This window comes from Lontra canadensis, unplaced genomic scaffold, assembly GCF_010015895.1.
Source record: "Lontra canadensis isolate GAN:19392208 unplaced genomic scaffold, GSC_riverotter_1.0 scaffold70, whole genome shotgun sequence".
Lineage (NCBI taxonomy): Eukaryota > Metazoa > Chordata > Mammalia > Carnivora > Mustelidae > Lontra > Lontra canadensis.
In genome coordinates this window covers 10,272,678-10,300,547 of record NW_022631064.1, presented here as the reverse complement: position 1 = coordinate 10,300,547, position 27,870 = coordinate 10,272,678, and the positions used below count along the sequence as shown (strand labels likewise).

Here is a 27,870-nt window from a genome sequence, read left to right as displayed (position 1 = left end):
CTTGCTCCTTAAAGGCATGTTGTAATCACGTGAAAGGTAGTAGAAAAGAACAGTTTGCCTATCTCAGCATTTGGAGATCTGTATAATTTGCACACGGCTTTTCAATAAGCTGGTTTGTCTTCTTGTCTACAAAGGCTGTGCTGTAGCCATTTCAAGTTCAAAATTACTGCAAAAAAGTAATTGATCCTCTATTTCAATATCCCTGCTGTTTCATGAGCTCTCTTACAATTCGGAGGACTCTATTTCTCACTGATGTTGAAAAACATAATAAGGTCACAGCAGGAAAGCTTTAGCTTCATTAAAGAACATTATTATAAAAATAAAATGATCGAGGGCAAATTGTTTTTGTCCTTGTGGTACTGTTTCTGCAGATTCACATTAATCTGAGCGTTTAAAGCAACAATAAATTTGTAATCTTCTCTTTATCATTCACTTCACCATGGTAGCCCCTAGTGGTAGAAAGAGATGTCAATCGCTCACGTTCCAGGGGATTTCTAGCTCTGATGAATAAAAAGGAATTAAGCCTCTTTGGAAATGAAGGCTGCAGCCTGTCAGTCACTAAATTTATTTCTGCTTTTAAAATATCACAGAGAATGCTGGTGTCCAGCAAATGTAGATGCCAGCATTATTTAAAAAATGATTGAGCAAAGAAATGAATGGAAATTTTGACCCACTCAGGCTTCCATCTATCATGGGAGCCTATAATGGGGGGATGACGAAGAAGGATTTAAGATAGAGAATCAGTGATTGCCCTATTAATCTAGTTTAACTGAAACTAAAATCTGACAGAGTGCATTACAAGTTGCAGGCAGTAAGGCTTATCAATTCATTACTACTTTCAAGGCTCTCCCTTGCTTTCTTTCTGCCTTCAGCTCCTGGCAAAGGACAGCTTTTTACAGTTCAATTTCTCAGTTTATTTTTGACTGCTTTTAATTAAATTTGATGGCCTGTTTCTACACTGCTGAAGTTATTGGAGTTGCAAAGCACTTTGCTGTTATAATGATAGCTCCCTTGATGTCTGTTCATTATTAACTGCTTTTCAAAAGTGCTGCTCTCAACTCTCATTTTATAAATATTTAAATAACTGATTTTCTATAACATAAATATCAGTGCACAGAAGATAAGGACTCTATTGCTGTTTTAATAGGTTATACATAGTAAAATAAGAATGTCTTTTTGTAAAGTTTTATATTATAATATTAATTGGAAAGGTGTCCTTAGATCATCCTATATATGAGTTCTCATACAGATAGTACCAATGTCTCAAAATCACGGTAATCAATGACATAAGATTTTAGGACACTTCATACATATAATTCTAAATTAAATACCCTAGAATAAAAATAAAATAAAATAAAATAAATGAGAATATAAATTCTAAAATAAAAGAAAATGAGTAATTTTCATATAGACAAATGAAATCCAGAATTAATCTGGGTGTTTTTTTAAAAGTTGTCATTTTAATTCCTAAGATAAAATGAAATACTGTGCTGAAAGAGCTTAGTCATCACACAAAAAATTTTATTCCAGAGTAAAAATAAAAATAAAAATAATAATAATAATTAGAACCTTATTAAGATGAAACCAAAAACTGATGAATTATTAATATCTTGCCCCACCCCCAAACCTCAATAGACAGCAAAAATCATTAAACAAACAAACAAACAAACAAAAGGTCAACTAGGGGCTGACCAAAAAACAGGAGCTTGAAAGAAAAAGGAGATACTAGTGGAAGAGAGATGACAGTAATAGTGTCAGCTGCTATCAACCTTGGTGTGTGCAGGCCCTATTCTAAACTCACTTCCTACCTATAACATCCCATCACCATCTCCTGTTTACAGGTGTTAAAATAGAGTTGTGGAATCATTAGGCAACTTGCTGATCACATATTCAGCATGTAGCAAGCCCAGGCATTCTGGTTTCAGAGTCATATCCTTCATCTCTGTACTGTACGTCAGTACATTGCGAAAGGTAGGCAACAGAGGAAAGACGGTTGATATAGCAGAGGTTAGGAATTGCTGCCCACGTGCTCACAGTGTGGAGTACAGTGAGAGGTCAGCTAAGCACCTACAGAAACTGCCAGTGGCCCAACTCTTGGAATAACAGAGTGTTTTAGAAGACAGGGGTGAGATGCAATTCTAAAAAGGGGAACATTGATAAAATTCTAAAGTGGTCACTCTTTCATCCCCCACAGGGGGATGAAAGACTATTCCTTTTCCATTTCCTGTCATCTCCTACCCCCCAAATTCCCAATTCTAAGTCTATCTGGAGAAAGGAAACCTGGTACACTTGACTTTGGACAGAGCTTTTATACGAAGTGGACATACTTAATCAAGGGACCTGTAACCCACTTCTCTTGCTTGCTTTCCAGAACATGATCAGCCAAATTATATTACCTGAACTCCTACTCAAACATCGCACTTTATGCAAATGGAGAACAAAATGTCAGTCATTTGAAGAAAACTGCCGCATTACTGAGACCTATAGCTGAGACCCAAAAGTACTGAGAATAAACAGACAATAGGAAGTTAAAAAAACTGGGCAGAAAATTTACTGTTATCAGTGATATAGAAAAAGAATGTGTGCTATGATAATTGAAAAAGTTATCAAAAAATAAAAATATGTAAATAAAACTTAAAAACCAACAACACATCAGATAAAATGGGCTGCTAATAGGCTTTCAGCTATAGCCAATAAAAAATTTCCCTACTTTATTTTGTTCCCTTTTCTCTGCAAATGTCTATCCTTGAGCTCCTATTGGCTGCAGTGTTCCTAACCACCTCGTGTTTGGTGCTGCCTAATTTGAACAGATTTTTCTTCAAATAAACTCCCAATTTTTAATATACTTCCATTTGTTGTTTAATACAAGGTAATGCAATACATTATTCTAGACTGTATTCCATATTGGAATGAAAACATACTACGAAGGATGGGCTCAGTTAATAAAATTGGAATACCAGCAATAGATTATATCAAAGTATTATACATTACATTTACTGAAGCTAATTACCCTACTTTAATTATGTAAGAGAATATCCTTGTTCTAAGGAAACACAGACTGAAGTATTTAGAGGTGAAGGATAATGATGTATGCTACCTACTCTCAAATGATTAAGGAAAAAAAAAAACGCTTGATACAAGGGGAGTGTGTAAATATATAGAGAAAGAAAGCTAAGACACAAATGTTAACTATAGATAGTCTAGGTGAAAGATCCTGACGTATTATTTGTACTTTCCCCCACCGCCAACGACTTTTCTGCATTTCTCATTTTTTTCTAAATAAAAGGATTTTGTTTTTAATTCAAGAAAAGTATAAGATAAAGTCAAGGAAATTTCCCAAAGAGTAAAACTAAGGGGAAAAAAAAAGATTTTTTTAAAGATAGGAAAAGAGTAATCTAGAAGGTCCAATAGCTAACCAATAAAAAGAGAAATGGATGACAGCTAAGATGAAACTGAAGAAATTAAATTTTTAGCACAAAAAATATCAGTCTCCAAAATAAAATCAGGCTGGCATTGGCATGATACTTTCATAATCATAAGCACAATGCAGGAACAAGAAATCCAACAGAGAAAAGCCGAGGCAGAGAGCCAGGACATAGATGGGAGAAGGATGAAAGTGCGGAGGAGTGTGATCACAACATAAATAGTGGGGAGCTCAAGTATTTTCATCATTTTGTGCATTTGAAATTTGAAAGAGTCATTAATAATCTTAGAAACAATGAAAATTAAAAGCATCTTGGGCTAAAAAGTTAGAAACCTAGAAAGCAACATTTATATAATCATGATTTAAACATTGAATGTTGATTTTCCTAAAACAATTTGATTCAGTATATTGAGTAGATAGTGGAAATGAAGTCCTGTGATTGGGGTGCCTGTCCTTTATTCTGCATAAGTATCAAAATAGGAAATTAATAGGTAATGTTTAATATTAATTAAGTTAATATAAACATGTTTAATTAAAAATAAGGTAATTACCAACAGAGGAGAGATGAACTTTGTTCTCTATTCGATGTGACCATAGCACAGATAGAATAGAGCAAAATGCGATTCTGTTGCTCTTGCAAGTCTCTTAATACTATTTGATTGCTAGATCATGAATTTCTATTTTTAAGAAACAAAGCAATTTTAAGAAGTAGAACACTTTGTAGTGCTCCAAAACTGCTTAAAACTATTTTAAAAATAAAGTACACTGATCATTCTACAGAGAGGTCCCCTGCTCAAATTTTTTTGTGTATTTTTTTTTGGAAAAGAATTATCTGTCCAGTGTTACATATGACATACTTTTGCAAGGAAAACCATCTCCCAGAAAAATGAATTTCAAAGAGCCCAGAAGATGCTTTTGTTTTTTTTTTGTGTGTGTGTGTGTCTCTTAAAACAATTGCCTTAAAAAGTTAGGATTCACTGAAAGGAATTTGAAAGCTAGAGCTTCGTAGCCTTCAGTACAAAGATAGGAACATCACAAATTCCTCTAACCTTTGTAAAATCGGTTGTTCCTAATACTAAAAATATGTTTGGAGATGAAGCACATTGTGTCTTTGCGTTCAACTCCTACCCAGAGTAGATGCTAATGATCTCTACTACTGGCAATAAAATGTCGGTTTCCATAGGTCTAATATGTTCACCCTAATTTCCATGTCTCCAATATTGAGTACCAAGACCTTTGACTTCAGCAACTGGTATATACTGTTCTGTACTACAGATGGTGGTATTTAACTGTTACAGCATATTGCAACAACTACCAAAAAAGTACTTTAATCACATATCTAAGATATAATAAAAAAAGTTTAATGGTAAAGATCTCTTATTCTTTCATATAAAGGAACATCTGCTCAAGTGAGACCTAAATATGTGAGGAAATTCTTCTCATTAAGATAAAAGAAATTGCCTTAAGAGGAATTTTTGTATGTTTACCATCTACTATTGCTAAGGTCTGAATTTAATATAACCTTCTCTATAGCATCGGTCATAGATCTAGGGGAGCTGGTAATGTTTTCTGTATTTGAAGTCTTATATTCTGTATAAAACACTGAAGGAGGTTCTATATGATCTAAAGGATCATTGAGGGAGATTGATTTATCTTTTTGAATAACCAGAAAGTTAGCTGCTTCACCTCACATTAGCCTTTTTAAAAAGGATTATTTTCATTTTTCTCATTACATAGAAATATTATATTTTCTTTTATCAGTTCTCATTTTCCCACCCCCCAAACATCCAGCAGATGACAATACTAACCATATTTTTAAGAACACATTTTTGGAGTGCCTGGGTAGGCTCAGTCGGTTAAGTGTCTGGCTCTTGATTTCAGCTCAGGTCATGAGATCAGTGTCATGAAATAAAGCCCTGCCTGGCTCCACACTCAGGGAGAAGTCTGCTTGACACTCTCTCTCTTCCACTGCCCCTCCCCCTCTCTAAAATGAATAAATACATTTTCAAAAAAAAGATAACGATTACTGAATATCTGTATGGTTTCATAATATATGCATTTTAGTCTTCATAATATTTGCAATTTAAGCCTTTTCAGCATTATGTCATCATGAATTTGAGTTTCTGTTTATTACAAATGGTAAAAAGTTTTTGTACTATACCAACATTAGTTTTGATAGTTCCAAGTACTGCAGATTTCTAACCCTGAGACCAATAATCTTTGCTCTGGAAATTAAATGTATTTAAAAGTGGTAAGAAAAAGTTTTAAGTTTTATATTTTGCATGCTTTAGGAGGTAAGTTTTGCTTATTGACTCGCACTCCTCTAAATTTAAGAGATTGGTAACAACTATTTATATACTCAACCAGTATGAGATTTTGAGTATTTCCATCTTAAGTTAGAAAAAGATTTTGCAAGCATTTATACTCTCAATGGTATTAGGGTCCATTACAGTGTAAAGTTCAAAAATTGCTAGAAAGGGAATATAAAATTAAGAACATACTCCTTGGGCTAACATTAAAGACCACCAAAATTAATCTCTATGCTTTTCTTTCCAGTACTGTTACCCTTTATTGCAACAAAAATTGCTAGATGTTCTTTTCTTTGTCTTCTCTATACTCAAAGTCATTGTTTGCATATAAATTTTCCCCTCCCTCTATAATATCATTCTCAGCCTGCACACCATCCATTTAACTTATCAAAATCAACTTACTTCAAGAATTCCTCTCAATTGCTGAAACACAAATCAAATTTTGTCTTGTAGAAAGATATTGGCTCTTGATCTCTCCTTATCTTCTGGCATCTGACACTAATAGTTATCTAAATATGTATGATATGTGTACATAATGACATACTATTCAGTCCTGTCTATGTGTAGCTTATTTCCTCTCACAGAGAATCATTATTGAAGATAGAAACACTTTCATGTCTATCTCCTTAGACCTGAGGGGAATATAATGTATATTTTATAGATGCTTAACATTTTTGACTAATCACAAATTTTAATTATTCAGAACCATCATTTTAAGACTGAGTATCTCTCCTTCCTTCCTTCCTTCCTTCCTTCCTTCCTTAGCTCTGGTAAATTTTTAGGTTATTGCATTTTCTTGAGATATGTGAATAAAGGACACAGGCACACAAAATCCAGTTGAGTTTTGGTTTATGGGGATCTAATTCTCCCAGATTTTACTATACATTATTTGGAACTCCAAGTGCTTTCAGTGCGACCAAAGTGAAATCTATTTTGATTTATTCTAGACATATATTATTTAATGTCTAATGAATACTGATTCATCTGACCATTCTCATCTCTTGACAATTTTTAATGTTATAGTTTGCAAAATATTCTCAGTACTTCAGAAAATGTAATTTCAACTGTTAAAGTTCAACATTACTATAGTTATTGGCAATATTAAATAATTTTTGCTGCTGTGTTGATGTTCACTGCAGCCTAAATTTCAGGTCATGGAATGTTATTAATATATGGTTGGAAATAATTTCTGGATCAATGAATCAATGTTATCTTAATATTCTGTGTCTTTAATTTTCATACCACTTTTATTTTCTGAGTGGATTTTATAAGAGGAAGGTGCTTTGTGTTGCCTTCATTATCTTGGGATTTTATCCCTAGTTGAATTTCTTTTGTGATCAAAGGGCAGAGAGAACACCTCCTGAATTATTGAACTGTGTTGATTTGATGGGCAGGTCACACACATTAAAGTAAAAAGGGAGAAACTTTCTCTTCAAAAACCTACTTGAAGATATTTTACCAAAAAGCTAGATTTCATGGCAGAAACAACTAATCCTACTACTTCAATAGAGGTAGTCTATTTTTCTATGTGCATATATAATTGTGTTTATACATATGCACGCATCTAAGTATTTTGGTAGGTTGGCTCTATTCTCTATGGTTGATAACAATCGAGGCTTAGACCCACAAAATGCTTAAACATTTATAGACTGTTTTCCACAAACACTGTATTAGTTGACTTTTAGAACTGGAACAATTTAGAATGAATAATTTATGACTCAAAGGCTTAAAGAGAATCATAGACTCTGGAGTGCATAACTCATTTGTGGGAGAGTAGATATTTGAGCCTAAGACAAGTACCAATCTGTCACCCCACACCTATACTGGTTAACTACCATTTTACACATTTTTCTGCCATTCTTCTCATTTCAACTTAATGTCAGGTCATGTATTTATAATGTGCATGTTGTGGGGAGAGGCATTGATAAGGGAATGATGAGGAATTACTAAGAGTAAATTCACAAATAATAGGAAAAAAGGGAGAAAATTTCTAATTATTATTGTTATTAACATGTTAATGACATTAACGAACTTGTCCTTTCTCCTGCTCCTTAAGGACAATTCAGGCCTACTCAGTCAATTTGGGCACCTCCTTCTAAATCCTTCCCTAGGAGCAGGATTTTCCTTTTTCAGATTTGACATTGAGGAAGGTAGAAAGAGGAGACCACATTAAAGAGGAATCTGAAGTAAAAAGGCAAGAAACATAGCCAACGTGAGAATGATACCTCTGGTTCATTTGGTAATATTGCTCTAGTGGAAAATTGGAGTGTGGGTTTAGAGTAACAGATTTGGGAATATTAAAGCCATGGGTGTATGTGATCATTCAAGCAGAATATACAGGGAAAATAAAAAGAGCAAAGTATGGACTTGGAAACCATAGTCTCCGTGAAAGATAGGTACAGAGAAGTCTGTGAAAGAGGACACCATGGCTATTCTTCACAAAATTTAGTTTTAAAATGAAATGTTCACATGAGAATGAGAGTTTTTCTTTTATTATTTTTTAAGATAAATATATGACCTACTTATGCATCACTGAAGTCAGATAAAGAATTGCACAAAACTATGGTAATGAGATATAACTAACTTTCAAAGATTTGATGAATATGTTCATATTATTAATCACACACTAATGTAATTTTTGTTAAAAATGTAGTAGTATTTGCAAAATGTCAGTATGTAATAAAAGATAGCATTTAGTACATTAAATTGATTATTCTAAGCTTGAAACAAATATCAATATTCAAATTCATTCAATGTGTATCACTTATACTATAATTTTTTTATAAAATGAAAAGTAGAGCAATACTTTTCATTTTATACTTTTATTTAAAAGTAAACATAATATGTAATCTTATCCATTTCAACAGGTCAAATTTTGTTATTAATACTAATGAAAGCACATTTCTGTATAGTTAATCTTCAAGGCCCTTATCAAATTTCATTCTTTCTTTGGGGACTTTAAACATCTACTAAATAGGAATTAACTTGACTCTCCTAAACTCTTATCTAAACAAAAAAGTGGTATATTTTAATAAATACATAGCACATATATGTGTTCTTCTAAAAAATATACATATATATTCATTTAAAAATACAAATGCAGGGTTTTACTTAAATTCTGTCTCATTATCTGTATAGATAATACATTTTACACAAATACAGGATTTTACTCCAATTCTCTTTCATAACCTGATTTTTTTTTTAAGATTTTATTTATTTATTTGAGAGAGAGACAGACACACAGAGCATGAGCAAGAAAGAGGAGACAGAGGGAGAGGGAGAGGGAGAAGCCAATTCCCTGCTGAGCAGGGAGCCCGACACAGAGCCCGATTCCAGGACCCTGAGATCATGACCTGAGCCAAAGGCAGACGGTTAACTGACTGAGCCACCCAGGTGCCCCACATAACCTGATTGTTAATCTCTGAAGAAATATCTTATTTTTTCATGATCTTATTCTTCTATGATCCTATTTTCTTATGAAAAAATTTTCAAGGTTAAGTTGTATTTTTTCTGATTATATGAAAAACATCCAGTATGAAAACATCAGAAAAAAAAGTAAAAAAAAAAAACAAAAATAAAATAATCATATTCTTCTGCCTTTTCTCCATAAACAGACAAATGTTATGTTATTTAAACATAACATTTAAACTGCTTTTATAAATTTAAAAATATCCTTATTCTTTCTTTCATAAGTATTCTAAATCATTTTAATAGTTCTATAGAATTTCACAGTTTGAACAAAAATCTATTTTATAAGTTCAGTGCAGTTAAGTATTTGGGTTGTTTATCATTTTCATTGCTACTAAAACAGATTATGAGAAACATCCTTTGCTCACATCTTTTCAGATATTCTTAATTTTCCCCCTTTCATTGTCACTAGGTATAGAATCACTGTGACAAAAGGAAGGATTATTACATATTTGATAGGTAGAATAAGTACTTATTGCATATTCTTTACATCTTTTTGATAGCACTTGCCCTTCTAGGCTTAATTAGCTTACCTTCTTTGTTAATATTTAAATCTGTGGAAGGCAGAAATTATATGTAAATTAACATGTGTGTTGGCCTAGTATGTAAGTCTTGCAAATTTAAAAAATTAAGTTGTGTAACATTTGTTTTCCATTCTTTAAATCTATAGCCTATTCTATTCAGCCCACAAAAGCTTCATATTGAGGTCCCTAAATGATGCTTACCTTCTGGCTTAAGAATTCATGAAGGTACATACATGGAGAACCATAATTAGAATATGTGTATGTCTGACCCTTACCTCTGATCTCATGTCATTCAGAAACCAGAAGTCAAGGAGTCTTTTGAGTTACTGGGTTATCTACTTGCTCTAATTGCATGATTTTGGAAGTGACAAAATTTGGAGTCCTCATAGCTAACTCAGCCCTCCTGTGCCTGTCATGAAGGCTACAGAACAGTCAGTCAATTTCAAATGCTTAATGTTAACTCTGTTCCCACTGGTCACTTCTGGAAATAGGCTTTCTTCTTAACCCCCAAACACTGTATGAAATTTCATCTTTCGTTCTACTTACAGTTCAGGCATTTTGACACCCAGTTCAGAAAGAAACCCATTCAGAGTTACCTGTTTGATCACTTAAAGAGGAAAAAATATATTCATTGACTTTAAAGTACGATAGAATTTTACAGCTATAATATTTTGAAGAAATGCAGTATTCCAGTATTTTAAGAGGGTAAAAATCTTGCTGGAGTTGTCTTCTGAGTTCCACGGGTAAAAATCAGAAAGATGCACCCATTATATCTTGGAGAACTGTACTCACCTGGAGCGAAAGCCCATCACTTCCTTCAATGCTGGTGCCAACATGCTGTCAGTCAGACACCCTTAACTGGAGTATCACCGGCCAGGAACTGCTTGTTTTTATTCCCACCTGGAACAAAATACGAATTTCAATCTTTTTTTTTTTTAAATGTTCATTCAAGCACAGTAAGATATTCATTATGTTATCTTTCCTTGTCACATCACACACCCATTTATCAGAATGTTCAACACAAAGGAGAGAAGTGTAAACTCTTCACCCCTATCATTTATACCGCAATGATTAATATAGCAGCTGTTTAAGTCAAAGGGACGTCTATATTTTCTCTCCTATAATATATTCTTTATAAAGGATTATTATTTCAGTGCCAGCATTTCTATCCATTTGGTTTAAGTAATTGGTGTGTTAATTTAGGAAGCCATTTTCTACATATTGTCCTTGGAGACTGTAAATCAAAATACCTTAAACCCCAGAAAGTTCGTTGAAAATATTGCATCCTGAATTTTTTTAACACCACCAAAAGAAATCTCAGTAGGAAGCAATTTAGTAACACAACAGTTTTATGCCTTTACTACTTTATAGTCTTCAGCTTGTGAGACTCTGATGAAGAACACACATGATTCCTCAAAGGCACCAGAGTGTTGTTACTATGAGACATTACATGAAAATACAGATTTTGACCAGATGATGGAATCGGAGACTTAAACAAAACCTCCTAGCTGGGCTGCCTGTGTATGAAAGGGATGTGACGGTCCTTTACTTGTCATAACGGAAGCCACTTGACCTTCAGCACTCTCAGCCTTGCTCCAGTCTGGTGCACAGTTGGATGGTTTAAGAAAACACAAGAAATCCAACAACATGCCCTTCTTGTTGCAGTCTGTCCCAGGCAGCTCTCGTTTTGCCTTTGCCCTTGCCCCCTTCTCTGGCCTTCGGAGTCTGACTCTGAATTGAATCTCATGGTGGGGATCCTGTTACTTGCTGACCTTCCTCTGAGGCTTGCTGCCTTACCTTCATCCTCAGAACCAGGCTGATATTGCCCTACTGTTTGATCCACCAGTCAGGGGAACCTCTAACCTCTTGTACTCAATTTGTACCCATCACTTGTTTGAATCACGACCTGATATCTGGCACCACCCTCTCTGAATGAATAGTGTGGTTCCATGTACTTCAACACTAGCAGTGAAACCTATTCCCTTTCTGGTGTCAAGTTTGAACCTCTCCTTTTGTCTCATTTTGCTTTAAATTTAAGAGATTCTCCTATGCAGTGTAACATAAAGGTGCCAGAGAAACCCATTTTCTTTCCGTAATAGAAGTCATATCTTAAGAGTGAATATTGTTCTTTCCTTGTAGCCGTCTTAAAATTCAGACTTTTCTCCTCTCCCTCTGGAATCCATTTCACCCCCTTTATTTCTGCTGCAACTGACACAATAAGCTCTCATTAGCTCTCATTCAGATAGTAACAATGACTTCTTAAATGTCGGTCTAATGCCAACTGAAAACAGATGGCACTTTCAAATTAGAATAATTGAGGAGAGTCCAATAAAGAACCTATTACAAAACTGGGGGCTATATGTTGGGAAACCGCAAGGGAAGGTGCCACCCTGAGGCTGGGAGAGATGAGAACAGGGGGCAGTTACTACCATCTAGGAGTCAGATGTATGGAGTCAGATGTATATAGGTCCCTGGGCAGAAATAGTGATCTTCGGTTGGGAGTCCCGGGTAGCACAAGATGACAGGACATGAGGCAGCGCTAAGATAAACCACACTCATCTTCTCCCTTCTCTCTGGTTTCCTATCTATCCTACCTACAGGACAAACCACTCTGGACTCCCAAGGTCACAGAGTCTCTTGATGAATTCCATCCAGACTAGTTTCCAGTGTTAGAGAGTAGGATGGAGAAAAGTAAAGAGTGACTCTGAAAGGAGAATAAGAGAAGTTCAGCAAACACTTGTTCATACTTCAAAGCACGGGGTTTGGAATCAAATGTAGGTTTGACTCCTATGTGTGTAACTAGATAAATTTTTATAATTCTTGATATCATTATCTGTATGATTCAGATAACATACCTCAGAGTTTTATTGTTAGAATTAAATGGCATAACATACCTAATACATACATATCTACCAAGTAGTTAGTATTAGCTACAGTGGCAATAATTCTTCTCAAAATGACAAAAATCCAAGTTAAACACTCTCCAGCCATACTAAACTCTTCAACATTTGTAATGGGCAGTGTATTTTCAGATTGTTCACAACTGCTATTCTTTCTGTTTAAGAAGTTTGTTTTCTTTCCCTTCCCTCCCTGTTGCCAGAGAATCCCTACTCATATTTTAAAATCCATGAAATGACCTAAAGGTTTTCTTCAGTTTGGGTAATAGGAGATCATTTCCCTTTTTTTTTTTTGGGGGGGGGGGTCTTTCCATGGCACATGTCATTCTGCAAAGCAGTCAGACTGTGCCACCTTCCTACTTGACTATGAGTTCCTTAAAGGAAAGTTTATGTCTGACAAATTCATAGCCTCAGAAGATGGCTCATCGCCATGTTCTTAGTAGATATTCAATAAACATTAAGTCAATAAATGTGCATTACTAGAGAAAATCTGTTACAATGTAAGGAAATAGTTTGTTAAATGGTTTCCTCCTTGCCCAAAGGACAGATCAGTCTGTAACATGGGAGGTGGTGGGGAGTAAGATTATCATGGAAAGTCGAGACAACCAAAGAGATCCTAAGGGAAACTTCAAATAGCTCTGCAAGTTCACTCTGGGACAGCTCTGCAGGAAACTTTACCTCATTCATTTCAAGGCTGCCAGACCTGTTAGTACTGATTGATTTCAAGCATATAATTACTAACTTATAAACTACCTAGGTAACTGAATACAAACATCTCTTAAGTATCTGATGAATTTAAGTGATAAGTGGAATTGTCAACATTTCCTCAAGACTAATCCAACATTTCCCCCCTGCAATTTAAAACATATGTATTTATTGTTTTGTGAATAGATAATACACTTAGATGAATACAGGCCTCACAAAATGCTACACAGGACTAAGTCTTTCTGTCACCCTTGCCTCCATCTTCTCCTTATGCCACCTTCAACGAGACCAACTTTATTGGCATCTTAGGATTCATGCAAAATTTCCTTCTACAAATACATGAAAGTATGTATATTATTCCCCACCCCACCTTCATTTAAACAAAGAAAAAAGATCACACTCTTTGCCCACTTTAATAGGCCTCACCTTTCTCCCCAGCCCACCAAAAGTGGAATTTTATATTAGTAAATAAACAGCATCTTCTTTGTAGTCAGCTGTCTTTCTATTGCTCCGATGGACCTGAAATTATTTACTACACCCCAAGATTTTTATTTTTCAAAACTCTTATTATTCTTGAGATTAAAAAAAAAAAAGTTTGTTAATTTGTGTCTTAGAGGTAGATCTCTAGGTTAAAATCCTATGAGTGTGTAAATGCATTTATTTGTAACTTTCAAAAATGTTGCCAAATTTCCATCCTTGAAAATAGAGCCAACTAATGCTACCATCACCACCTTCCGCTTGGGTGGACAGACTTCTAGATTCTTGAAAATCTGATAGGTGAAAAATTTTATTTCTGTCATTTTAATGAGCATTTTAAAAATTATGATGGAGGTTAAATATCTCCTTATGTTATTTAAGGGATATTACGTATCTTTTTGTATGAAATTTCTATTAATATCCTTTACAATTTTTACATTTCAAGTACAATTTAATGCATTCTTTCTCATTCTATGTACTTCCTCAATGAAGCAAAGTCATTAACGACATGAGCACATTCCTCTACGTTAACGTTTTTAAAAGCTTGCGCTCCCAAGCTCCTCGCAATCTTACACTGGAAAGCTAAACCTCACAAAGAGGTCCCACAGCGCACTCTGGTGGCAGCTAGCTCCATCACACCTTCCCTGCATTAACTCTTGGGGCAAAAACTATCGTCAATAAAGCTTGTTATCAAACTCTTCCTTAACCTCTAAGCCTAGCGTTAGTCTCCTCACCTTAGAGACAATAACGAATTGTACCCAGCCGAAAAAGAAGGAGACAGTAGAGCTACGTCAGCCCTCCAGAAACCAAGCTTGTGCCTGTAAATTGCTAGGTATCGAATAAGCAGGATTCATTTCTTTTCTAGTCAGCTTGCCAGCCCACTCGGTTGCTATAAAAATGACCCTGGAGTATCTTATCTGGTCTTGGGCTGCAGTACAAGGCTTGTTGCAAGAAGTCAGGCTCTGCTTCACTCTTCCCTGTACATCAGTGAAGTCAAAAGAGCTATCCTCACTCTTTAGAATTCCATGTAATCAAAACATCACAAAGTTCAGGCAGAAGCCTGAAATTCCCTCATTCCACAAGTATTTCAAATATATAAGCACTATTCTAAGCGCTTGTGATTATGTTTAGAGAACAAAATAAACCAAAAAAAAAAAAATCTGTCTTCTTGGAATGTACCTTCTAGTGGGAGGATGTAATCAGGAAGAGTGTAATTAACAAGTAACATGTTTATATTGCAAGATGTGGAGACTATGTGGGGTGAGAGGTGGAGTGCATGTTCCTCTTTAATCTAGAGAAATAAATAAATGGTAGGTCTCTTTGGGTGAAGATTTGAAGTTGTGGAAACTATGTGGTTCACAGCAGAAGAAACCTTCTAGAACATGGCAGGGGTCCTAAGGCCATGGTCCTGCAGTGGACACCTGAAAGATGCCTTTTCAGGATTCATAGACCTTTTCACCCAGCTGCTGGGAGTGCTGTTAACTGCAGGCTCTAATCTTACCTGGAATTGCCTGAAGCTCACAGAGTCCTCACTCAAATGCAGCCTGCACTCGATTACAGATGTTGAGTGCGCATGAAGGGGTGGCTTAGGGCCACAATACAGGATAGCTCTCTGCACTGTTGGAAGAAACCTTTGTTGAGTCTACATTGCAGCCCATCTTCTATTTGCTCATTCCTTCTTTCTTCCCTTCTCTTTCACACAACCTGATCCCAAAACACTCCTTATAAACTTCCGGCATGCTAACTTCTGCCCCTATCTGCTTTTATCTAGAGCAGCGAGGTAGCCATTATGTAGCTCATAACTTGACACAGCAACTCATTCTTTTCACAAACCTCTGTTGTCTACCTACTATATGCTACCACTGATTTTGATGCTTAGAATATAGTAATGGAAAAAGTGCAATTTGTTCACATGCAGATTATAGCAGAGAAGTTATTAACCGTAACTGCTAAGGAGAAAATGCAGCCAAAGGGTAGAAGAAATGTGTGGGAACCATTTCAGTTTTAGACATGGGAGTGAAGTAAATCTTTACACACTTGAGTAAAGACTTGAAGGGAATAAGAGAGTCAGTCCTGTGAGTACATGGGAGGAAATGTTCCAGTCGTAAACAACATAAACAACATAGTCTAATAGGAGTGTATTTGTTGCTGTTATTGTTTTAGAGAAACAGCAAAAGACAGAGTTAATTTGGAGTGAGTTGAAAGACAGAGAGACAGGAGTAAGAGGATCAGAAAATAGATAATCTGAAAGTAATCATCTAAAAGTTATTACAGAAATTAGACACCAGCTTTTATTCCTAATAAAACGGAAAGCCAATGAGGGGTTTGGGGTAGATAACAGATAGAACCACCTGGTTGAATTCTGAGAAGAAACTGAAGGGTATTAAAGTCAGAAGCAGAAATATAAGACTACTGCATCAATCTAGGAAAGACATCAATATGGCTTAGACTAGGGCAGAAACACTGGAGGTGGAAAGAAATGGTTAGAATATGGTTTTGTTTAAAGATAGAAAAGATAGGATTTGCAAACAGATTCCATGTAGGGTGTTAATAAGAGAGAAAAAGCATAGCTCCATGATTTTAGATCCAAGCAAAAGGAAAAATAGAGCTGGCCTTCACTCAGAGAAGGGAGACCACTAATGCTTAGGGGGGATTATCCATTGTGGAAATGGATCTCTTTGATAATGCCCATTAGGCAATCAAATGAAGATATCAAATCTTCAGGGTACTGAAGATCCGGGGGGAAAGTGTGATTGGAAATGTCAATTTGGAAATCATTAGAACATAGGCAGTATTTAAAAGGCCTGGATCCGATAATATCTCCCAAAGAATGAGTCTGTTTGGAAAGTTCAGAGGTCCAAGGAGTGACAGGTTGGGTACTTCAACATTAAAGACTGGCAGATGAAGAGGAGACAGCGAAAGAGAATGAAAAGGAATAGCTACTGAAGTATGCAGGGAAATTAGAGTGGGATTCCAGACACCAAGAGAGAGCAGTGGTTTGAAGAGGAGAGAATGTTCAGCGGTATCAGCTGCTGCTGGTGAGGCAAGCGAGATGAAGGCCAACAGCTGTTCAGTGTATTTACAGTGTAGAAATCATCAGTGACCAAGACAAGATTTGTTTCAGGGAAATGGTAGGGGAGGATGCTAAAATGGAGAGGAGCCAAGACCTATGTGTGGGGGAGACACTGGAGAACATATATTTTCATGCACAAGTTTATTAAAACTGACTAGATTTATGTCAAAAAGCAGTCTTAATTTTCAAAAGACCATGATGAGAGAACATGGTTTATAGGACTACAAAGAAAATACGTTGAAAATCAATACCAAAAAGATACAAAATTCACCACTATATCTGGAAACTTAAAACCTCATTTAATAACCCAAGAGATATTAGGTTAAATTTAAAATAATAAAATCTGAATGTAACAGAACTACTTCATATGAGAACTTGAGAAGTCCTTTAGGACCTTGCCTTCCCTGTCATGCTCCACTTCTGCAGGCTGAGTACGCTTTCTGGCAAATTCGTGTGAAACAATTGGTCATGCAAAGAAAATCATTATCTTATACCCCATTTCTGAAATAACTTGACTATTTGCTCATCTTCCCCACTGGACTGTGGAAAGTTTATGTGCAAGTATTTATCTTGGAAATCTTCAACACTTGCCAAAATACCTAATAAGTGGATGATACTCAATGCATGCTTATTTAATGAGTGGATGAGGGGAATCTGTGGACAATTAATGGTCTTACACATTGATAAGCATAACTGGGATATCCAAATCTGTTTGTCTGAAGCTGGATTAGTAAGTGGCATGTCAGATATCAGTTAAACTGCATAGAATTTTTTTTTTTAATTTGATCTTTAAACTATCTGTAAAAATAAACATGCGGAAAGAGCACAGGAAATTGAATAGCTTATCAGTCCCCAAAACAAATTCTCTCCTGAGGCTTGCTATGACCTTCTGCTTGGCTCTTACCTAAGCATTCATCTCTCAACACACTTTTTCCTTATTTTAGGTCTCTAAGCTGCTCATTCCCAATCGTCCCATATAAGTACTGGTTTCCTGGAATGTAGTTTGAGCAACCCAAAGGCTGGGAAGTTTTATAAAATTCATAAATCCACTAACACAATAATAGATGCCTAAGCCATAAAGTCACAAGTATTGTCTTTCCTCAACCATGCCTGAAATATCATAAAAAGGTTTTCACAATCAAATTAGAAGTAAAAAGTCATACGAATTTCACTGCAACATAAAATATATTTTAATTGAAGCAAAATGTTCTGTGAAGCAGAACTATGAATATGTGCTGACTCATTATCATTTTTATAGTGTAAATGACAGAATGAATAATGATTATATATATTAAACCCCTGATTTTGTTGAGTCATGCATAGCATTCTGTTTACCTGTGAAAACCAGAATTAAAGATTTTTTAGCCCAAGAACAACAACAACAAAAAATTATCTTTTTCTAAAAAATAACTTGGATGAGCTGAAAATAAAGGGTAAAATACCCTTTATCATATATTTCTACATGTAGAAAAGGATTATGAGCAGTTCAATGATAAGAATAGATCATTAAGCTTTCAACAAGTTACCTTGGGACATAATGGTAAAATTTAGGTGTCCAAATCCTTCCCTAGTTATATTTGACATGTGCTCTCTAGATAACAATAAAATTAAAAATATTGTGACATATAGATAGCGAGAGGGCAAGTTGGATTTTCATTCTGACTCTTCAGTCTAAAAACTAAAATCCCTAAGGTTAGCAGTATTATGAATATCTCCTCTTCCAAGAGATCTTTTCTTCCCTTAACATTTGTGAAACCTATTAAATTAACCTCACACAAAAAGATATTTGTATATTGTGACTATCGAAGCTATTTTATTAAATTAGCTATGTCTGAGAGTGAATATCTCTTTACAGAGAACACATTAAGAAAGGTGATACTAAGGAAGAAGATCATTAGGGAGCCCCATTACTCTGGAAGGAATCCATGAGTTTCTTTGTTGGAGGAATAACCTGCTTGCAAAAGATAGCTATTTTTTTTTCTTCTCATCTTTATCAAGAAATGGACAGATGGAAAAAACCAGGCAAAATGAAAAGAAAATTTAGAGCACAAAGAGTTACTAAGATGTTTGCTCATGATCCTAAAATGTGTTAATTATCTGTTTGACTGGTGTCAGCCTCATCATTTAAGACCCTATAGAAAGTCATTTCCTTTATAAAGATGAGGCTATCACCCTGAAAGTTTAGTTAGTTGATCCATTTACTTATAAATTATACTGTCATTCTGTATCAATTCTACTCTCTCACTATATTTTAACTAAAAAAATAGTCATGGCAGGGGGGAGGGGGTGCCTGAGGAGCTCTTTCAGTTAAACGGCTGACTTCTGCTCAGGTCATGATCTCAGGGTCCTGGGATTGAGCCTCACATTGGGCTCTGTGTTCAGTGGGAAGTCTGCTTCACCCTCTCCCTCTACCCCTCCTTCTGTTTGTGCATGCTCGCTCTCTCTCTCAAATAAATTAATAAAATCTTTAAAAATATACATAGTCATTGGACACCTGGGGAGGCAGTTGGTTGTTTGTCTGACTCTTAGTATGAGCTCAGATCGTGATCTCAGAATGGTGAGACCAAGCCCTGTGTCAGGTTCCACATTCAGTGCAGAGTTTGCTTCAGACAATTTCTCCTTCTCCCTCTGCCACTATCCGGCGTGTTCTCTTTTTCTCTAATAAATAAATAAATCTTTAAAAACAACCAAAAAAAGCCACTATATTCCCATATTCAACCAAGGTATTCCAAGAAGTATATCCATTCCTTATTGCTACCACTCTTTTCTCCTTGAATATGCCCTCATCCCTGTCCATCTCCAGTGCTCAAGACCATATCCAGAAAACAGTAAGTTCATTTCAGTGTTCAGTGAAGAAAATTACCCCCAAAAGCACAAAAACAATGTAAAAGATAAAAACAACTAAGTAAAATTTAAAGACAGGTTGTATCAAATATCCTTGTACTGTTAGCTTCTCCTCTTCTGTGACTGGCTTACCCAAACTCTCCTGTAACCATTTTTCTTACAAAGGTAAAATTTTAAAGGTTAATATGCAAAATATTTAACAAAAGATTTCAAGAAGTCTATCCAAGATCTCAGTGTGATACAGGAATCCATCAAAATCCTAGAGGAGAGGGACACCTGGGTGGCTCAGTTGGTTAAGCAGCTGCCTTCGGCTCAGGTCATGATCCCAGCATCCTGGGATTGAGTCCCACATCAGGCTCCTTGCTCAGCAGGGAGCCTGCTTCTCCCTCTGCCTGCCTGTGCTCGCTTTCTCACTCTCCCTCTCTCTGACAAATAAATAAATAAAATCTTTAAAAAAAAAAAAATCCTAGAGGAGAACATAGGCGGTAACCTCTTCAACATCAGCCACACCAATTTCTTTCAAGACATGTCTCCAAAGGCAAGGAAAACAAAAGCAAAAATGAATTTTGGGTATTTCATCAAGATAAAAAGTTCCGCACAGCAAAGGAAACAGTCAATAAAACAAAGAGGCAACAATGGAATGGGAGAAGATATTCACAAATGACACTACAGACAAAGGGCTGATATCCAAGATCTATAAAGAACTTCTCAGGGTGCCTGGGTGGCTCAGTGGGTTAAGCCTCTGCCTTCAGCTCAGGTCATGATCTCAGGATCCTGGGATCTAGCCCCACATTGGGCTCTCTGCTCATCAGGGAGACTGCTTCCCCCTCTCTCTGCCTGCCTTTCTGCCTACTTGTGATTTCTCTCTCTGTCAAGTAAATAAATAAAATCTTAAAAAAAAAAAAAAACAAAACTTCTCAAACTCAACACCTAAAAAAGAGATAATCAAGTCAAAAAAAAAAAAAAAAAAAAAAGGCAGAAGACATGAACAGACACTTCTCCAATGAAGACATACAAATGGCTAACGGACACATGACAAAATGTTCATCACCATTAGCCATCAGGGAAATGCAAATCAAAACCACACTGAGATACCACTTTAAACCAGTTAGAATGGCAAAAATTAACAAGGCAAGAAACAATAAATGTTGAAGAGGATGTGGAGAAAAGGGAACCCTTTTACATTGTTGGTGGGAATGCAAGTTGTTACAACCACTTTGGAAAATAGTGTGGAGCTTCCTCAAAAAATTAAAAATAGAGCTACTCTATGACCTGGCAATTGCACTACTGGGTATTTACCCCAAAGATACAGATGTAGTGAAAAGAAGGGTCATATGTTGCCCCATGATCATAGCAGCAATGTCCACAGTAGCCAAACTGTGAAAAGAGTGGAGATGCACTTCAACAGACAAATGGATAAAGAAGATCTGGTCTCTATATACAATGAAATATTACTCAGCCACCAGGAAGGATGTGGAGGGGCCTGGTTGGCCAGGGGTAGCCGTTTGGTTGTAAACTTGGATTGACCCCACTCCTCCCAGAGGAACTTACTTGCAAACCCGGGATACAGGGGCGGGCCAGGCCGGATGGAGACATCCAATCAGTGGGGCATGCATATATTTACTATGGTAAATTGAAATTCAATTGGTCACCCGTATTGCCCACCGAGCATGACTGTGCAGTTTTCCCTGTGTGTTGCAATCTCATTGGCCACCTGTGTGTGGGCCGGGCTCAACCCCACTTCTATAAAAGTTAGTCTGTGAGGCTGGGAAGCGTAGTTGTTGGGAGCATCAGGGTCGTCCTGAAGCAGCCTCCAGGAAGTGGTCTTCCCAGTAACGGAGTTGTCGGGTAGCCAAGTCGTCGGGTAGGGGAGTGGTCGGGGATGGTGTCCTGGTCGTTGTCACCTCTTTGTAAGAGACGGCCCTTAATGGTCGGTTTGATTTTTGATGCTTGGCGCGAAATAAAGCTTTGCTTGACTTTCGCTTTGTGTCGGTCTCGTTCCTTTGATCACGGACCCTAATAGACAAATACCCAACTTTTCCATCAACATGGATGGGATTGGAGGAGATTATGCTGAGTGAAATAAGTCAAGCAGGAAAGTCAATTATCATATGGTTTCACTTACTTATGGAACATAAGGAATAACACGGAGGGCATTAGGAGAAGGCAGGGAAAAGTGAAGGGGAGGAATCAGAGGGGGAGATGAACCATGGGAGGCTATGAACTCCAAGAAACAAACTGAGGGTTTTACAAGGAGTAGAGTGGGGGGATGGGTGAGCCTGGTGGTGGGTATTAAGTAGGGCACATATTGCATGGAGCACTGGGTGTTATATGTAAACAATGAATCGTGGAACATTACATCAAAAACTAATGATGTACTTTACGGTGACTAACATAATTAAAAAAAAAACATTTTAAATTAAAAAAAATAGTCCGAACACAATGATAAATTTCCATAAACTTCAACAACTTACCTTGCAGGATGCAGTATTTAAACTGCAACAAACTAACATCATCTCTGACTTAGACTCAGTGAAATCACCCCATTTCTGCTTATTGCAATTGTTTCTGAAGCAAACAGTCTTGCATACACTTAAACAAGTTTTTGTAGATGATACCTGGAGACCCTGTTTCTCATACCTGTGCTACATACCTCTTACATCCTGTCCAAGGGTTTTGACATGTGGTATATGATGCACAAATTATTTGGGATAGATATGTGAAATAGATACATAGATAGATAGATTATAGATAGATTGATGATAGATAGACACACATACACTCAACATTGCAAATTGCCTTTGAACTGTCATGTGTATAAAATCAGGATTTCTTAATAATAGTTTTTAAACCTTATTTTTCATCATTTATTACCTCAAAGGACTCTAATTACTTAAGACTCTAAAGTGAAAATCTTTGCTTTATAAACAGTCCTACTAATAAGCCCTTATACTTAGAGGATCATATAGTATGATTGCATATCTCTTTTCCTATTACTTTGATAATTATTAATTTTAAAAATATTAACTTCAAAAGTGTTCTGATGGTATGTGCCACTACTGGCAAAGGGTAGTAATTAAAAATGTTCTGACATTCTGAACACGTCTTTTACATCAATACTGTTCAGAGGAACACTGTTGTTAAAGTGTATAAGTGGTAAGGATCAATTTTGTTCCTTGTTTAAAACAAGAATATCAAATAGGCAGAAATAGAATATCATTTATGAGGCCACTGAATAAAGAATCCATAAATATTAACTAACTTTCTTTTTAGTAAAATACAACCATGTGCATATAACATTCAAATGTATACATATGAAATAATAATCCTTCTACATGATACAGATCATTTCCCCCACAGTAGTTTCTGTCTATCTTTCAGGTGTATTTGTGTATATAGTCCTGGATTAGAGTAATAGATACAAGTAACTATGTAATGTTATAAGTAGAATTCACCTTCACAGGGCTATTTTGCTCAGCTGGAAAAGATTACTAAGGAATGAGATCAATTTATATTTTATTTAGAATTAGATTCTAGGATGAAAAAGAATCTATTTCAATATTAAACCAATTTTAATTGTAAACTACTTAGTTCATCTTGTGGAAGAAAAAGTTAAAGACCTCTTAATAATATATTGTATATAAAACTGGATCAAACTAAATACTGAAAAGCTTGCATTTTAAGTAAACAATCTAATAAAGGACAGAGACACAACTTCCTCCCATGATAAATTAGAAAGTCCAGTAGAAAAGCATTGAGGTCTTCTTAAGTAAGCCCCCCATCAAGGGATGGAGGGAATTATCTAGAGTTTAAGACTGAAAAGATGGCATCCAATTGAAAAAGAACAAATGAATTAATAACTGAATGGGTACAAGATAGAAGAATTCTAAATGGATTACCATCCAGGAAGTACCCAAAAGAACATAAAGCAGTGAAGGATAGGTATTTATTTAAGCCAGATTCCATAAGGATTAAATTTTTATTTTATGTAGTTTTCATTTTATGTTTCAAAAACTAACTGTGTCCTCTTATTGTTGCTACTTATCATTTGGTAAACCCAGATTTTGCTTCTCATCTTTATCAGCAACCTTAGCCACAAGACTTAATATTTTGGGCCATAAATCAATATTATTCTTAAAGGACAAAGATTTCCCAGGACTGAATGTAACTACATGTTCATGAAACAATACCAGAAGCACTCTTCAACAAGGGAAAAATTAAGATATTTTGAATTTTAACAACATTGTTGTTGGTGGAGGGGATAGGGTTGACAAGGGTGGAAAAAAAATAATCTTTAGATAATTTTATTTTTATTTGAAATTGTATTATTACATTCGTTTGCTTTTAATCAGTTGTATTAAATACAATCACTTAAAAATATTCCCAGCCTCCGCTTATGTTCTACAAGTACCTGGTATAACATAGTCTTTTGTTCATTATAAATCTAACACTCATTCTTTCGGAGATGTATTTCTCTTCCCATTAACTTGTTTGTAACCTTGTTCTTTGTCTGTTCTGGAGGAAGGACAGAATGCAAGGGAGTCTCAGAGGAAGTTTACCTCAATACTGACTAAAGTCAAACTTAAATAAGACAAATTTCTGAAAATATCTAAGACAGAAATATTGTAGAGATAGAGGTTTGGGAATTTGGGTATAATCAGGATTTCTACATGAATGTGAAAACATAGAACATTCAAATAGGCACTACCTGGATTTAGGAATAGGATTTTTAAAAAAAATCTATGCTTGAGATTTTTCAACTCAGTTTATTATGTTTCATGTAGGAATAAATGAGTACTATTTAAAAGGATCAAAATTTTTAAAGGTAAGTTTTAAACAGAATTCAGAATTTTGTCATGCATTTAATCTTGTATTCTTCAAGTACTTATTTTTCACGAATAGTTATTTCAGGTAAATAAAGTGGGATTAAGAGAGGTGAATCAGACATGAGAATTACCCAAGTAGCTAGTTACAGAGTAACAAAGACATATCAATATGTTAGTAGGTCAAAAGTCAGAAAGCAAAGAGATTTTACTTTCTGGCAACTAAGCAACCAAACCTCTTCCACACAACAAGAGAAAACACAAATTTATTCATTAGAATATCAACTTAAAATGCAAGTTAGATGAAAATGTAAAGAAAAGTAGGTATAACTACCCACAGATGATGAAAAGTCCATGTTTCCAACCAGTTAAGAGTCAAAACAGGACAAAAGATAAAGCCCTAGGCTCAGACTAGGTGGAAAGCTGGTTTTGGAACTTGATAGAAGGCTGAAGTCCATGAGCAGCTATACATTTAGTTAAAAAAATAGATGTTCAAGAGGGATTACTCTCATCAACTACAGAAATGTTTAAGAAGGATTGCTCCCATTAACCAGAGGAAAGTACAAAACTTGTTTTTATTAGACAGAAGGACCTTACAAATAGAAATAACAAACAAAATGTTACAAAGCAGTTAATACTCATGTGACTCTTAGCAGAGGCAAAGAGCATTCTTCTCTTTAAGATGCCTAATAAGAGAAAACCATAAAATATTTTCACAAATAAATCTCCACCAAACATTAGTGCATAATCCAAGATTACACAACACATGTTGATATAAATTTCCACAAGGGAGAGTTTATAGAAAGACTATGAATACTCAAGGATTAAAAGTTGTAAAATAACTGGGATAAAAAGTACAGCATGGAGAATATAGTCTATAATACTCTAATAATGTTGTGTGGTGACAGATAATAACTACACTTGTCATGATGAGCATTTAGTAATTATAGGATTGCCAAATCACTGTTTTGTACACCTGAAACTGACATGTCAACTATGTTTCAGTAATAAAAAATAATAAAAATGTAGTTGTACAATAATAAGAATAAATAAGAGGGGCCCCTTGGTGGCTCAGTTGGTTAATTGACTCTTGATTTCAGCTCAGGTCTTGAGTTCTGGGTTGTAAGTTCAAGTGGCTCACTGGGTTGGGTTCCTACTCTTGATTTTGGCTCAGGTCATGATCTGGGTTGTGGGATCGGGTCCGGCATCAGGCTCTGCACTCATTGGCAACAGGCGGATGGGGTGGGGAAGTCTGAGATTCTTTCCCTCTGCCCCATCCCAACTCATTCTCTCTCTCTTCCTCAAATAAATAATTTTTAAAATATGGACTTCAATTACTAATGCGTCAATATCGGTTTATTAATCATAACAATGTGCCATACTAATGTAGATGTTATTGGAGAACTCAGTATAGGGTATATGGGAATTCTCATACAATCTTCATGAATTTTCTGTGAATATAGAACTTTTTAAAAAAATTTAAAAAAAAGTGAAAAGCCACTTAGATAATTCCCAAGTATAGTGAAATAGAAGGTAAACCTAATTCTAAGTAGTTCAGAAAGAGATAAAATATGAAAGTAAAGGGATATTAACAGCTGGATTAAAAAAAAAAAGGTGCTTTGATGTTTCACAGGAGTTTTACTAGGACAAAAGTGAAAGAAATTTTAAGAATATAATAGCCTCTATGTTTTCTAGAATGGTCAAAAGACATGGGTCTTCAAATTTGGGAAGGACAAGGAGGGTAAAGCAGAATGATGTCTATATGGAGGTGCACTGCAATGTCAATTTAGACTATTGTGATGAAGATACTAGTTATAAATATTTGTAAATATCTTTGACATACAAAGACATAACAAAACCGACATATTTTTCAACTACGTGAAGAATATAGGAACAGAAATATTTTTAATGTGCTTGAGAAAAGATAAGGTCACCTCAAATTTTGTACCCAGGTATCTGTTGTGCAAGAGTAAAATAAAAGATGTTTCACAAAAAACAAACACACACACACACACACACACACACCCTGGAAATTTATTATGAAGGAAATCTCACTGGAGAAAGAGCATGTAGCAAGGACATTAAAGAGGCAGGAAAGAGAGCAATGCAAGGAGGGATGGGTGGGAAATACTGACAGACATATATGGGGACATTAAAACAAGCATTAACTATAGAATAATTGTGTAACAAACCAACTTGAGGAATAAAACCTCAAAAAATGACTAGTAACACAAGGAAAAATGAGAGCAACAAAAGTCTACAATGTCTGATTATAACTCCAAAATGTATAATTATTTCTCCAAAAATGTTTTTTAAGTTTATTCAGAATAGTGTTACTAACCCAAACTAAACTGATATGGCAAAGATAATATCAGCAAAGGCAAGCCTAAGAGGAAAAAAAAAAATCATGTTTTGTTTGTTAATGTTCAATGATGTAAATTTCAAAATTGCAGGCACAATTTTTGAAGACAGTTGTATTTGAGCAAGAAAAAAATGTTACTAGTGAAATATCATCTGGAAATAGGATTAGGCAAAGAAAGGCATATTAGGCTCCTAACAAAGATTTATAATAGATAAAGATATAAAAAGGAATAATTGCACAGGGACCAATAAACAGCACAATTTAACCAAAGTATAAAGTATAGGGATGTGAATATTGGGAGAGAACATTATTTTTTTTAAGAAAATTTTTTAAGAAACTTTTTTTGGGGGGAGGGGGGACAGAGAGAGACTGAGAGAGGGAACACACACAGAGGGAGTGGGAAAGGGAGAAGCAGGCTTCCCGCTGAGCAGGGAGCAGGGAGCCTGATGTGGGGCTGGATCCCAGGGTCCTGAGATCATGACCTGAGCCAAAGGCAGACACTTAATGACTAAGCCACACAGGCACCCAGGAGAGGACATTATAAAGATATACCAAAAATAATATTTGATGGTCTTGAACACAAAGTTCATAGAGTACAGGGGTAACAATAATGAAGTTCAATTTTCTGGATTATGTGACACGAAGTACATTGAGTTAAAGGAATCAGAGAAGGCCAATTGGAAGAAAGCAAGCAAGACAACAGAATCCAATGACAACAAGGGTGAGGGAGGGCAGTACTGGTGGTCGGATAGGTACGGAGAGCAAGGAGTAGGGGACAACAAGGTCAGATCAAAGACATTTGAGACTGGTGACTAGAGATTGGTGGTATTAAATCAATTAGAAAGATAGCAGGAAGAGCAGACTTGGAAGTTAATGAGTTTAGCTTGGGTCTTGGAATTAGAAACGCAAATTATCCAGGCTGAATGGTTATCAGGTAGCTGGATGTAAGGACCAGAGTTGAACA

At 35.7% G+C, this 27,870-nt stretch overlaps 1 long non-coding RNA gene across 1 annotated transcript in view; it reads right to left on the bottom strand.

Annotated features, from left to right (window-relative positions):
• Positions 1-27,870, bottom strand: part of LOC116881031 — an 877,038-nt gene that overhangs the window by 200,997 nt on the left and 648,171 nt on the right. Inside the window, exon 4 of the long non-coding RNA XR_004385327.1 lies at positions 10,518-10,625. This is a non-coding gene — a long non-coding RNA (uncharacterized LOC116881031). The remainder of the gene's footprint in view (positions 1-10,517; positions 10,626-27,870) is intronic.